Source organism: Pseudophryne corroboree, chromosome 3 (assembly GCF_028390025.1).
Source record: "Pseudophryne corroboree isolate aPseCor3 chromosome 3, aPseCor3.hap2, whole genome shotgun sequence".
Lineage (NCBI taxonomy): Eukaryota > Metazoa > Chordata > Amphibia > Anura > Myobatrachidae > Pseudophryne > Pseudophryne corroboree.
Window position 1 is genome coordinate 351,424,030 of NC_086446.1, and position 15,705 is coordinate 351,439,734.

The window sequence follows — 15,705 nt, forward strand, 5'->3', positions numbered from 1 at the left end:
AGCCTGGTTGACACACCTCGCAAGTGAAATGACAGTGGGCCTGATTCAGATGTGGTTGTTATTGCAAATGCTGTTGCTGCCTTTTGCCATACTCAACTGTGATTATATGCTATCAGGGGCAGAAGCTAACCTGAGCATAGGGATGCCCACTGCTATCGTAACATTTCCATCCAATGGCGTATAATTGCCGATACATCAGTACCAGCGTCACAAATAAGGTCATGTTGCAGAGTCTGAGTGCCTGGGAAGACGCGCAGGCTGGGCTGCTCTCCTCGAGGGCTCTCCAGTAGCAAGTAAGATACAACTGCTAATTTATGCACACCCAGAGAACGCAGTCTGAATGGCTATAACACGCCTGCGTTTACCCAAAAATTCCATTTCCATCCCCAAATTCTGTTTTCCTGACACTCACTGTGCGACTAATTCTCCGATGCGACCATCACAATTCAATCACTGCATGTGCACACTGTGGCTCAGATACATGCGCTGTAAGAAACCATCAACCGTACAATAGCCGCTTTGTAACTGCATCTGTGTTATGCCCAGTGATTTCCCACATTGGATGAAGATCTGTAAGGCAGGCAGGGGCAGACTGGGCACTGGAAGATAATGTGAAAGTGGCCTAATGTAGGCAGGAACAATATATCTGAGTCAAGTAATGAGGCTGGGTTTTGCATGTGCTGCCATTTTTTAAAAACACACAATGGTTGAAGTGGGCAGGTACAGGGTGGTATTCATTATTTTCTGTACTATATTATGCTATGTATCTGTTAAGCGCCTTGAGTCCTATTGGAGAAAGAGCGTTATATAAATAAAATTATTATTATTATTCCCTAAAAGCACTTTTCTATACCCTCCAGCTGTGCTGCTCATTGATCAAAGGTTTGAGTCTCCCCTCTAGGAATCTGGGCCCAAATGTATTAAGCCTTAGAAAGTGAGTGGAGACTGATGAAGAGTGATAATGCACCAGCCAATCAGCTTCCTAACGCCATGTCCCAGACTGTGTTTGAAAAATGACATTTAGGAGATGGTTGGCTGGTACTTTTTCACTCTTTATCCGTCTCCACTTTATCACTTTTGAAGGCTTAATACATTTGGGTCCTGGTGCTTTGCTAGCAATGGTGGCACGATCTGACCTTCCAAATATGTCACAAGCAGGGGCAGATTATTATGTTAAACCAGCCTGGGAGATTTCTGTAAGCAGCCCTAATGGGGGCAGAGTCTGTGAAGGGGATAGGGTCTGTGGAGAGGGCCTTGACTATGAGTCAGAGGCCATTGCAGCCTTCCTTGTGTCTTTTGCGGTAGTTGCGTCTGTGACTTTATGCTAATACCGCTACAAAGCCCTTTCATGACATACATCCATGTGTCTGACTGCAAAGACTGAGATGTCCACTTTCAGCGTCTATAGGCGCTGCAGTCATGCTTTGTTCGTCTTTAGATGCCCCCATACCATCAGTCACACCAATTAAACTTGCACCAACCCTATGCTAAGTCAGGTGAGATCATACATCTGAGTATGGCCTCCAATATGAGCAATTCAGTGTCGCTGTATGCAAACACTTTTAGCAACATGCAGGGCCAGCCAGGCTCTCTACGGCCCTGGGTACATGTTTCTTTGCTATGGGGAACCTTTGACAAACTTGAGTCTCCTTGGGCAGACACTGCCTTCTGACTGTCTTCTGGCTGCTTCTCTTCACGGCTCTTTTGCTCAGAGGTGCAGTGTGACATCATTGTATGGCACAGCATCATGATGCTGTATGCGTTGTACTGCAATGAACAAGAAAAACTTTATTGTTCTGGCCATCAGAGGATTCAACAAAAGGTCTAACTGATCCCCTTCATGGGGGGTGCTTGAGGTTGTGGTAAGCTGTTGAAGGGAGATCGAGGACACCCATGTGCTGCCCAGCAGGAACTGTCCTGTGCTCCTGGTGGCCCAATCCACCCCTGGTCATGCCAGTCAGTGTAATTGGCAAGAGAAACTATGGCATCATAACTGCTGGGTAGAGACCGCATTTGGGTGTTGGTGGACTATTTGCTTTGAGCTTTCTTTCCTGCAGCCCAAAGTTGCCAGACCCCATCCAGAGCAACCCACCACTCCTATCCCACTACCACCACCAACAACAACCTGGTGTGACATACTGCAGGCTATTCATTTACATTTTTAATATCACCATCACCACTTCAAAATGTTCATATTTTGTATGTTTTATTAAACGTATTTTTCTATAAGTATAAATTCATTATTATTTAATCTTATAAAAGAGTTGAGGAGTCATAAAGTGCATGTTAAATATTACAAAGAAGTATATAGGAGACAAAAAATCAGCTTTTATTTGATGTGAGGGGTACAGTAGGAGAAAGACACAGGAAGAAAAGCTGACAGACAAATGGAGAGTATCAGAGATTGTGAAATCTTCACTCAGACATACAGTATTCAGAATTCTATTACAGCATACCATGTCTGTATAGTTCCAAAGCGAGAGGAATCAATAATAGGACAGAGCAAAGGTCGCGAAAACAATGAGGGTCAGAACTGCCAAACACCGGCAAGATGGAATAATGCAGTACAATAAATGATGATGTTTTCACACATAGCCCTGGGGAGCTCCTTGCTCTACGCCACACTCCAGTCACAATGGCTTAGTATTAGCACATTTATCGGCTTCCTTTCTTCCTCTACTTCACCCCCGCAAAACGCTTGCCTGCCTATTTTTAGCTTAGCAAGCGACTGTGTTGAATTATTTAGCAAGTTTTACATTCATGGAGGTTTAAAAATAGAACAAAGCTGATTATTTTTCCTTCTATTTCCCAGAAATGAAAGACCCTTTGTGCCCTTCTATTCATCACGTATAACTATCATCTCTGCACTTTCTGTCCAGGAATGTAATCAGTCAATAGGCAGCTTCAATGGGCAGGTGCACAAGATTCACCTACCTCTTAGGAGTGAGCTGATAAAGAAGTATATATAAATACCATATAAGCATATATGGTATTTGGGGGTCTATTTATCAATATACTGTGCTGAATAACAATCTATATTGCTGCCTAATGAAGTAATACAGATTGTAGTAGAACTGGTATTTACCATGGGCCATTAGTAAAACCTTAACTTACCTGCAAGGCTTTTCTTCTTGGTGAGGGTAGCCAAACCCTGCTGGTAAACAGGGTCAAGAAGATGGGCGAGTATCAGGTCCCGGCTCTCCGGCACTTACCTCTCTGCTGGTCCACACACAACTTCAGGGGGTTCCATGGTGGGCGCTGCCTACTTGCTGGTCCATGCTGCTCCTGCAGCAATGTTGCATGTGGACCTGGCATCTTCTCCCAGCTTTCTCCCGCGGGTTCCAGTTACTGGGCACCGCTATCTTGGGAATTGTCACTTGGCTGCACCCTGGCCAATAGTTTGCTTAATCCGGGCCACATGACTCCAATCACAGCTCAGCAGCGACTATAAAAGTGCTTCCTGAAGCGCTGGCAAGTTGCCAGTGCAACATCGCTACCCACCATCATGTCTTGGCCCTTGATTTTCCAGATCAGTCTCTAGTTCCAGTTATATTGTTTCTGGTTCCAACTCTGACCTGCTCTGCAGCACTACTGTTCCCAGCAATACCAGTTCCAGCCTGTTTAGTTCAATTACCAGCTGTCACCTGCAGCACTACTGAACCCAGCAATACCAGTTCCAACCTAGTTTGCTCCGTGATCAGTCTTGCAGAACTACTGATTCCAGCAATCCTGGATGCAGCGTAAGTGTTTTCCATACTGGTTCCAGCCCAGTTACCAATGATACCAGCTTCATAGCCATTGCATAGCTGGTCCCAGGCTGACATCCTGCTTAGTCAGTCCTAGTTGGACATCTCGCTTAGCTGACCCCAGCCCTGCATCCAGCATAGCCAGCCCCACCCGGCATCCAGCTTAGTTTGTCCCAGCCCAGTGTCTTGCTTAGCCGATACCAGTCCCGCACCCTGTTTAGCCGGTCCCAGCCTGGCATCTCACATATCCAGTCCCAGCCTAGCATCCAGCACAGTCGGTCCCAGCCCGACACCCAGCTTAACTGCCACCAGCCCAGTAACCAGCAAACCCAATTCGTGGCCGGGATCCCGTTGTCAGGATGCTGACCGCCAAGATCCCGGCTGCCAGTAACGCGGCCCCAACCCAGCAAAAATGTGTGGAGGTAAAAAAATATAGTAAATGAGATTTCCTATGTGTCCAGACTTTAGGGACACCCTGTATATTAGCACCAGAGAAACCTGATTTTTCCATTGTTAAACTTTTGATAAATTGAGGGATTACACCAGAGAAAAGCTTTTCTTAGCTTTATAAAGAGATGCCTTACCCCTTTGCTGCAGAGGACCAGTCCCATTCATTATCCGCATGTACAATAAAACAGCAGAGAAAGGTAAAAGAAAGCTACATTTTTATTACCTTCCCTAACTGTGCAGATGATGGGGACACAACCGCTGGGGGTTTCATGGGATTATAATGTAAAAAAAATAATAATAAAGGGTTAAACCATATCAGATCGAACTGGGTACCCTCTTTCAAACTATGGTGGTGATTCAGACCTGATCCCTTGACTGCTAACTCTGCTGTCTTGCATTCAGTTAGTCGCCACCCAAGGGGGAGTGTAATTCGCTGTGTAGTGTACAATTGCATGTGTACGCCGAGCTGCAAAAATCCAGTGTGTGCTGTCTCTGCGCAGCCCAGGACTTACTCCTCCAGTGCGATGAGAGCAGGCTGATTGGGGCCAGAGCTGACGTCAAACACCCTCCCTGAAAACGCTTGGGAATGCCTGCATTTTGCCAGACACTTCCAAAAAACGTTCAGTTACCACCCACAGATTGCCTCTTCCTGTCAATCACCTTGCGAATGGCCGTGCCAATGAAATTTTTGCACCATCCTGTAGCTGACCGGCGATGCCCGTTGTTGTTGGCCGGCGTGCGTGCGCATTGTGGTGCATACACATGCGCAGTCTATTGCTGATCGCCCGCTGAGCGAAAACGCACAGCAGCGATTAGGTCTGAATCACCCCCCATGTCTGCTTATCACCTGGATATTAACCCCTGCACTATGTCCACCCTACAACATTACTCTGCGCTACAGAAACACACATTTTCTGTACGGAAGATCATGCCCATAACTGCATCTGTAAATCTGCACATTTTTCTGAAGAATGTGTTTGCATAGTATAATAAACACAAGAAAGATTCTCTAGTAATCTTCATTTATTTTCATTTGTGACTAACTAAACTGATAGATCCTCTTGCCATAAAAGTGTCACCAACTATTGCTCTAATTAGGTTATTATTTTACAATATTAAGGGACTAATTCTGAGTTGGATGCAGACCTGGCCATGGCTGTCTCTAATGCTAATGCCTTGGGTGATTTTTACAATACTGAGATGCCCACTTAAAGAGTTTTAAAACAGTGCATTTCCATCTCTGGAACCTATGGGGGATGCGCCGGTAAATGGAGGGATCGCAGCAGGTATCGGAGACCTACAGTTGGGGTACCACTTATAGTGTCACAATACGTGTATGATTATTACACTGCAGTCTAACAGGCAGTGTCATAGCAACATAGAATTTGACGGCAGATAAGAACCACTTGGCCCATCTAGTCTGGCCCTTTGTTATCCTTTAGGCAAGCTCAACCCTTTTTGAACCTTAGTTCTTTGTAAGGATATTCATATGCTTATCCCAAGCATGTTTAAATTGCTCTACTGTTTTAGCCTCTATCACTTCTGACGGGAGGCTATTCTACTTGGGGTATAGCACAAAAAATATATATATATATATTTTTTTTTTATTATATTTTTTGCATTTATTTTTTTACACTGAGGCAGAGCCCCTGGATGGACATAGCAGTCCCTTGTTGGACAGAGCAGCCCCTTGATGAACAACACAACACCCCTTTATGTGCAACAAAGCACCCCAGGGGATGGACCACCTACAGTTGGGGTACCACCTACAGTGTCACAATACGTGTATGATTATTACACTGCGGTCTGACCGCCAGTGTTACATAAAAATAATAGTATAGTACACTTGGGTAGAGCACAAAAAAAAATTATGTTTTTTAAATTAGATTTTTAGCTTTATTTTTTTTTTACACTAGGACAGAGCCCTGGGATGGATGGATAGAGCACCCCTGGAGGACACAGCAGCCCCTTGATGGACTGACAGAGGACCCTGGACGGACACAGCAGCCCCTTGTTAAACACAGCAGCCCCTTGATGGACAGACAGAGTACCCCTGGAGGACACAGCTGCCTCTTGATGGATGGACAGAGCACACCTGAATGGACACAGCAGCCCCTTGATGGACTGACAGAGGACCCTGGACGGACACAGCAGCCCTTTGTTAAACACAGCAGTCCCTTGATGGATGGACAGAGTACCCCTGGAGGACACAGCTGCCCCTTGATGGACTGACAGAGGACCCTGGACGGACAGAGCAGCCCCTTGTTAAACACAGCAGCCCCTTGATGGACGGATAGAGTACCCCTGGAGGACACAGCTGCCCCTTGATGGATGGACAGAGCACCCCTGAATGGACACAGCAGCCCCTTGATGGACTGACAGAGGACCTTGGACGGACACAGCAGCCCTTTGTTAAACACAGCAGTCCCTTGATGGACGGACAGAGTACCCCTGGAGGACACAGCTGCCCCTTGATGGATGGACAGAGCACCCCTGGATGGACACAACAGCCCCTTGATGGACTGACAGAGGACCCTGGACAGACACAGCAGCCCTTTGTTATACACAGCAGCCCCCTGATGGACGGACAGAGTACCCCTGGAGGACACAGCAGCCCTTTGTTAAACACAGCAGCCCCTTGATGGACGGACAGAGTACCCCTGGGGGATACAGCCGCCCCTTGATGGACGGACAGAGCACCCCTTGATGGACAACACAGCACCCCTGGATGGACAACATAGCACCCCTGGATGGTCACAGCACGGACACATCCACTCAATACAAGCTCCATAGCCGGAGTGAAGATGGTGTTATCACCGGGGACCTTTAATGAATCCAAAACCTGCGAGAGTCCGACAGCAGGAGGATGACGTTTTGCCACGTTTTGGGACTCAAGTCAGGCGTGAAAACCCGAGCCATGATCCATGTCCGCTATGTTCTGGTGTTCTCGGAGAACCAGACCTGCTCATCTCTAGATATAACAGTCCCAGTAACACCTCACAAACTACATACGAGTGAGCAATTAAAGCAGTTGTGTGAGGAGTAGCATTGCAAACTGTCTCTTGTCTCAAAAGGGAACTTTTAGAAAAACTTGCTCCCCTTATAGCTCAGAGTGCGGAAAATCGCAACAAAGCTTTTCCTTCTGTAAACACTTACTATAGAATTCCTCTCACAGACGTATAAATAATACCTGTCAATATGATGTACAGTACATATAGAGAACAGTCCTAACTAGGGAACCCCAGGCCTAACCTCCTCTCACTTTCCCATGTGGGCTTCTGCCAGTCAGTCAGCTGGTGACCGCTTCAGATGTTAAACAATTTTCAGAGATCCAAGATATTTGGCACATCCCCCCGTTTTGAGTTTTGGAAGTTTCTGCAAGTTAAGACACTTTATAAATACGTCCAACAGATTGGGCCTCGTTGGAAGGGACCTGACTCCTTTTGAGTTGCTTTGTGTCTCCCCCCTGATCCCCTTCCCATACAGTATCTGCACTATACAAACTACGGCTAGGTGACCAATCTGTCTCTATTCCAACTTGTGCCCATGCCTGGGAAAGAGATTTATCTACTAAAGATTGGAAAAATATTTTCCATAAAGCCCACTCTAGCTCAGATTGTGTGACTGTGAAGGAAACGCAATACAAGATCTTAATGCGCTGGTACAGACACTCATCCTTGCTCCATGCTGTTTCCATCTATTCCTAGTACCTGCTGGCAATGCTCTGCTGCCTTAGGCACCCTACTCCATATTAGGTGGGATTGTCCTTGTCTTTCAGATTTTTGGAAAGACATCATCTCTGTATCCTAGCAAATTATAAATGTAACAGTACCTAAGGACCCTGCCTTTTGGATACTTTGTTATGGTACCGGTAACAAAGTACAAAAAGTCGCTACTTCGTCATTTCAGTATTGCTGCACGCTCAGTTATACCTATGTTATGGAATTCTCTCATATCTCCCACATGCAAGGATTGGTTCCAAAAACTGGATTACTTTATGGTTATAGAGGATATCCTGTTGTCTTCTGCAGATAAAATTTCTGATTTCACCAACACATGGTCTGCTTGGTTAGATTTTAAGTCCTATTTATAAGACTTAAATGTCTGTGTTTCAGTCTGGTACATAAACTGAGCTACAGTATCTTGAACACAGCACCAGACCATCACTACCCATTGTCTATCCTGCATAGGAGATCCTTTTGATGGTTCCCTCATATCCAGGTTTTTCTCCCCCATCCCATTTTCTCTTCACCTTGCCTTTTTTTTTTCTCTCTCTCTCTCTCTTATTGGTTCCCTTTGAACCCTATTAACAGTTTCTTAGCAATCAATCAAACATATCAGATGCTACGCATTATTTTACTGATCTCATTTCTGTATTTGCTAACAGCTGTTTATTATGATTTGTACGGTGGAGTGGCCTGTCTGTATTAACTGTATATGATTTCTTTCTGATCTTGATTCTTTCCTAAAAACAGATTATGTAAAAAAAGGTGTGGGCTGAGCTGGTGAGACACTGGTAGGGGGCTGGAGGGTTTGATGGGGCCTGGCTGAGAGACACAGAGGGGAAGGCTGTGAGACACAGAGGGGGAGATGACACAGAGGGGGGAGGCTGAGACACACAGAAGGAGAGGTCAAGGGAAGCTGAGACACAGAGGGGGAGACAGATAAGTTGAGAGAGAAAAAGGAGGAGGCGGAGAGACACAGGGGGGCTGACACAGAAGGGAAGGCTGAGAGATTCTGAAAGACACAGAGGGGAAGGCTGAAAGACCAGAGGAGAAGGCTCAGAGAGGCTGAAAGGAACAGAAGGGGAGGCTTACACAGAGATGGAAGCTGAGAGATGCAGAGGGGAATGCTGAAAGACACAGAGGGGGAGGCTGAAAGACACAGAGGGGGGGCTTAAAGACAGAGGGGAGGCAGACAGAGAAGGGGATGCTGAGAGAAAGACAAAAAAGGGGAGGCTGGGAGACAGGGTGAAGCTGAGAGAGGCTGGAAGACACAAAGGGAGGCTGACAGTGTGGAAAGCTGAGAGAAACAGAGGCGATGCCAAGAGACACAAAGGGGATGCTGAGAGAGGCTGAGAGACACAGGGGCAGGCTGGGAGAGACTGAGGGACACAGAGCGAGGGGGAGGCTGAGGGGCATGCAGTGAGGGGGAGGCTAATAGACAAAGTGAGGTAGAGGCTGATGGACACAAGGCAGAGGGTTCTGGAGTGACAGGAGGCTAGAAGGGGAGGCTGAGGGACACAGAGTGAGGGAGATGCTGAGGGACACAGAGTGTGGGGGAGACTGAGGGACACACAGTGAGGGGGAAGCTGAGAGTCTGGTTTAACCTCTGTTGTATGATGATGGCGTTGGTTATATTCCTACACAAACGAGCATCTTCCGAACCAGGTGATCTCCTACATGAATAGTGAATATCAACTGAAGACTGTCTGCTCAGGGAGGATCCATTTCTTCAGAGGTTCCCAGTTGACATGAAACCACCATATAGGTAAGATGTATTTGGAATAGAATGGAAAGAAATGCTCCCATAGTGATAAGAAATGGGTGTGTGTCATGCGGACACACCCATGTTTCGGGTGGCCATGCCCCTTGTGACGCATGATCATGACCATTCCCCTTATGACACATGGCCACACACAATTTTTCCTGCATGTGCCTTTGCTGCGCGCATTGAGTACCGCTGAGAAATGTTCTCTACGTACCCCACTGCTACTAACTGTCCAAGATACACTATAAGCTACTAAAAGCTATTAACTAACTAAAGCCTTGCATGTACACAAAAAAGCTCATACATCTATTTATATGTAGAAGTGGATGCATTTTACTCTTATGCCTACTTACACTTAGGGGCCTATTTATTAAGTAATATTTGTGGGATATCTGTTAAAAATGCCTATTTCAAGGGGGTACCTGCAAATATTAAGCATCCCCCAAATGTAACATTGTGGGACAGCGGCAGATGTGACCGATATAGGGACTGCTAGGCTGTTGGATTTACCAAGCTACAGAATGCTCAATAGCCGCTGTAGTGTATGGGCTACGTTTCACAGAAATTACAGGGAGAGTGTTCTGTAATAACTGTCCCCAGCGTTGGCCACTCGCGCATGGGTGGCTGCAGACAGCGCATGCACAGTAGCACTGAAGGAACAATTATTTAAATTCTAACACATAGCAGGGATTGGCTCCTATTCCTGCAGGTGTTAATACATTTGGGGCAAAACCAAATTCCTTATTGACATGTAGAGCAGCAGAAAGAAATTAGAATTATCAGGTATAAATCCTGATAAGTAATAAATATGCCCCTCAAAGACATACTTGCTGTTTTTGCCAAGTCTACCTATACTGGAGGTGGGGGGTCCAGGTGGGCAGGTTGGGGCACTGCCAATTTTGTCATAGCAACCCTGATCACTGGAATGCCATATATCATTGCTCCACCCTTTAGCTAAGAAGTGGTAGCAGCCATCAAGTTGCGGAGAGTTGCAAACTGTATTGCAAACATTTCCCAAATTTGGGAGTCTCCTGGCAGTGTACAAGTATGCTTAGCAGGGCTGAAACTAGGATTTCTGTCACCCGGTGCAAGGCAGTAATTTGGCAACAACAAAAAAAAACACCATTCAAATGACACCACACAGAAGTACCCCTTATTCACATTGCACCACACAGAATTACTCCTTATTCACATTACACCAACAGAAGTAACCCTTATTCACATTATACCACAGAGTAGTAGCCCTTACAGTGTCCCCAGTGTGTGACCAGGGCAAACAGTGCCACCTTGGAACAAACTGGACAGAGAGTTCTAGGTACACCAGCATCAGTCACTCACCCAGGAGCACCAGTCGCTCCAGTCCCCGGCAGCAGATTGGCCCCAGTCCTCAGGCAGCAGAGTGGCCCCAGTCCTCAGGCAGCAGAGTGGCCCCAGTCCTCAGGCAGCAGAGTGGCCCTAGTCCTCAGGCAGCAGAGTGGTTCAGTCCTCAGGCAGCAGTGAGCTCCCAGTCCTCAGGCGCCTCTCCCTGGAAACAGAGCTCTAGCAGCAGCCGTTTTTGAAAGGGTGCAATGCCTCATGGAATTTGTAATTTATCTTTTGCTGCTCAGAGTCTGAGCAGTAAAAGATTAACTACAAATCCCAAGCCACTCCTATTCCTTATCTGGCTGTCTGGGTGCCCTGTGCTTAGAGATGCAGAATGTACGGTGGAGGTCGATGGAGGTGGCATGCAACCATTGTCAAAATGCAGCAAGGGTTTGTTTATGCATAGTCACCCCATGCAGCCCACAAAAAGGTGCTAAATACATACTGATGATGATCAGCAACCACTTCTGACTGGCCAAGTGCATCCTGATCCCTTCCACAGATATTCTTACTATTATTAGTGTGGCTGCTGCAATTTGCATCATTTCATAGATATTTGCTATTGTAGCTCAGCAAAGAAACAATATTATGGTAGTCCAACAAGGCATACCATTTTTTAAATTACAAACCTACCACAAAATGTGTGGAAAATTAAAAATTTTTGTACTATTTTAGCCATTGTCTGGTGAACAGACTATACCTACTAAATGTACACATGGTATAGAGGAGGGGACTTCCCGTACTGTATGTGTGTTTGGGCCAGTATGAGGGAATAAGCCATACCTAAGCTATGGAAAATGTTCTTTTCCCATAGTGCAGGGTGATACTGTCTGTTGACCAGACAATGGCTACTAAGGGGCACATGTGCAGGTGCTATTACGGGGATAATAGGCCTCCCCATATATGTTCTCTGTAGTGTATGTTGATCACCAGACAATAGCTACTAGAGACACCTCATTTGCAAGAAGAAACTCCTCTCTGCATGTGAGTGCCCTGAAATAATGCAAGCCAGGTTGAGGGAAATCTACTCTTATCCATGGACTCCATGTTTAATGTCTGGTAATAACACTAATCACCAGACATACATTTGGGTAAAACCTAATTCCTTATTGTGTGTATAGCGGTTCCTTCTAAAACAATAACATATAACAATAGGAAGTCAGACAAATTTGCTGTTAGCTGGATATCCTTTCTTTCTTCCTTCCCTGTCAGCCAGCTAATCCTCCAGTTCTTCAGAAAAAATAAGAATTTACTCACCGGTAATTCTATTTCTCGTAGTCCGTAGTGGATGTAAGGACCATGGGGAATAGCGGCTCCGCAGGAGACTGGGCACAACTAAAAGAAAGCTTTAGACTACTGGTGTGCATGGCTCCTCCCACTATGACCCTCCTCCAGACTTCAGTTAGGATACTGTGCCCGGAAGAGCTGACACAATAAAGAAGGATTTTGAATCCCGGGTAAGACTCATACCAGCCACACCAATCACACCGTATAACTTGTGATACAATACCCAGTTAACAGCATGAAAACAACTGAGCCTCTCAACAGATAGCTCAACAATAACCCTTTAGCTAAACAATAACTATATACAAGTATTGTAGACAATCCGCACTTGGGATGGGCGCCCAGCATCCACTACGGACTACGAGAAATAGAATTACCGGTGAGTAAATTCTTATTTTCTCTGACGTCCTAAGTGGATGCTGGGACTCCGTAAGGACCATGGGGATTATACCAAAGCTCCCAAACGGGCGGGAGAGTGCGGATGACTCTGCAGCACCGAATGGGCAAACTCTAGGTCCTCCTCAGCCAGGGTGTCAAACTTATAGAATTTTGCAAACGTGTTTGACCCCGACCAAGTAGCTGCTCGGCAAAGTTGAAGAGCCGAGACCCCTCGGCAGCCGCCCAAGAAGAGCCCACCTTCCTCGTGGAATGGGCTTTCACTGATTTAGGATGCGGCAGTCCAGCCGCAGAATGTGCAAGCTGAATCGTACTACAGATCCAGCGAGCAATAGTCTGCTTTGAAGCAGGTGCACCCAACTTGTTGGGCGCATACAGGATAAATAGCGAGTCAGTTTTTCTGACTCCAGCTGTCCTGGAAACATAAATTTTCAGGGCCCTGACTACGTCCAACAACTTGGAAGCCTCCAAGTCTTTAGTAGCCGCAGGCACCACGATAGGTTGGTTCAGATGAAAGGCTGATACCACCTTAGGGAGAAATTGGGGACGAGTCCTCAATTCTGCCCTATCCATATGGAAAATCAGATAAGGGCTTTTACATGACAAAGCCGCCAATTCTGATACACGCCTGGCCGACGCCAAGGCCAACAACATGACCACTTTCCACATGAGATATTTCAATTTCACGGTCTGAAGTGGCTCAAACCAATGTGACTTTAGGAAATCCAACACCACGTTGAGATCCCAAGGTGCCACAGGAGGCACAAAAGGGGGCTGAATATGCAGCAATCCCTTAACAAAAGTTTGAACTTCAGGTAGTGAAGCCAATTCTCTCTGGAAGAAAATCGATAGAGCCGAAATCTGGACCTTAATGGAACCCAATTTTAGGCCCATAGTCACCCCTGACTGTAGAAAGTGCAGAAAACGGCCCAGCTGAAATTCTTCCGTTGGGGCCTTCCTGGCCTCACACCATGCAACATATTTTCGCCATATGCGGTGATAATGGTTTGCGGTTACTTCTTTCCTAGCTTTAATCAGCGTAGGAATGACTTCCTCCGGAATGCCCTTTTCCTTCAGGATCCGGTGTTCAACCGCCATGCCGTCAAACGCAGCCGCGGTAAGTCTTGGAACAGACAGGGCCCCTGCTGCAGCAGGTCCTGTCTGAGCGGCAGAGGCCATGGGTCCTCTGAGATCATTTCTTGAAGTTCCGGGTACCAAGCTCTTCTTGGCCAATCCGGAACAATGAGTATAGTTCTTACTCCTCTTCTCCTTATTATCCTCAGTACCTTTGGTATGAGAGGAAGAGGAGGGAACACATAAACTGACCGGTACACCCACGGTGTCACTAGAGCGTCCACAGCTATCGCCTGCGGGTCTCTTGACCTGGCGCAATACTTTTCTAGCTTTTTGTTTAGGCGGGACGCCATCATGTCCACCTGTGGCCTTTCCCATGGGTTTACAATCAGTTGGAAGACTTCTGGATGAAGTCCCCACTCTCCCGGGTGGAGGTCGTGCCTGCTGAGGAAGTCTGCTTCCCAGTTGTCCACTCCCGGAATGAACACTGCTGACAGTGCTAACACGTGATTTTCCGCCCATCGGAGAATCCTTGTGGCTTCTGCCATCGCCGTCCTGCTTCTCGTGCCGCCCTGTCGGTTTACATGGGCGACCGCCGTGATGTTGTCTGACTGGATCAGTACCGGCTGGTTTTGAAGTAGGGGTTTTGCCTGAGTTAGGGCATTGTAAATGGCCCTCAGTTCCAGAATATTTATGTGCAGGGAAGTCTCCTGACTTGACCATAGTCCTTGGAAGTTTCTTCCCTGTGTGACTGCCCCCCAGCCTCGAAGGCTGGCATCCGTGGTCACCAGGACCCAGTCCTGTATGCCGAATCTGCGGCCCTCTTGAAGATGAGCACTCTGCAGCCACCACAGCAGAGACACCCTGGTCCTTGGAGACAGGGTTATCAGCCGATGCATCTGAAGATGCGATCCGGACCACTTGTCCAACAGGTCTCACTGAAAGGTTCTTGCATGGAACCTGCCGAATGGAATTGCTTCGTAGGAAGCTACCATCTTTCCTAGGATCCGCGTGCAGTGATGCACCGACACCTGTTTTGGTTTTAGGAGGCCTCTGACTAGAGATGACAGCTCCTTGGCCTTCTCCTCCGGGAGAAACACTTTTTTCTGTTCTGTGTTCAGAACCATCCCCAGGAACAGTAGACGTGTCGTAGGGACCAGCTGTGACTTTGGAATATTTAGAATCCAGCCGTGCTGTTGTAGCACCTCCCGGGATAGTGCTACCCCGACCAACAACTGCTCCCTGGACCTCGCCTTTAACAGGAGATCGTCCAAGTACGGGATAATTAAAACTCCCTTCTTTCGAAGGAGTATCATCATTTCGGCCATTACCTTGGTAAAGACCCTCGGAGCCGTGGATAGACCGAACGGCAACGTCTGGAATTGGTAATGACAATCCTGTACCACAAAACTGAGGTACTCCTGGTGAGGATGGTAAATGGGGACATGCAGATAAGCATCCTTGATGTCCAGTGATACTATGTAATCCCCCTCGTCCAGGCTTGCAATAACCGCCCTGAGCGATTCCATCTTGAACTTGAATTTTTTTATATATGTGTTCAAGGATTTCAAATTTAAAATGGGTCTCACCGAACCGTCCGGTTTCGGTACCACAAACATTGTGGAATAGTAACCCCGTCCTTGTTGAAGTAGGGACACCTTTACTATCACCTGTTGTGAATACAGCTTGTGAATTGCCTGTAACACTGCCACCCTGCCTGAGGGAGTGGTTGGTAAGGCAGATTTGAGGAAACAGCGGGGGGGAGACGTCTCGAATTCCAGCTTGTACCCCTGAGATACTACTTGAAAGATCCAGGGATCCACTCGTGAGCGAGCCCACTGATTGCTGAAATATTTGAGACGGGCCCCCACCGTACCTGGCTCCGCCTGTGCAGCCCCAGCGT

At 46.9% G+C, this 15,705-nt stretch overlaps 1 protein-coding gene across 1 annotated transcript in view; it reads right to left on the reverse strand.

Moving 5' to 3' along the window:
- Positions 1-11,236, reverse strand: part of LRRC3C (leucine rich repeat containing 3C) — a 227,798-nt gene extending 216,562 nt beyond the window's left edge. The window contains exon 1 of the mRNA XM_063959755.1: positions 11,025-11,236. The gene's annotated coding sequence lies outside the window, so the exon portion shown is untranslated. The remainder of the gene's footprint in view (positions 1-11,024) is intronic.
- Positions 11,237-15,705: the final 4,469 nt, after the last annotated feature.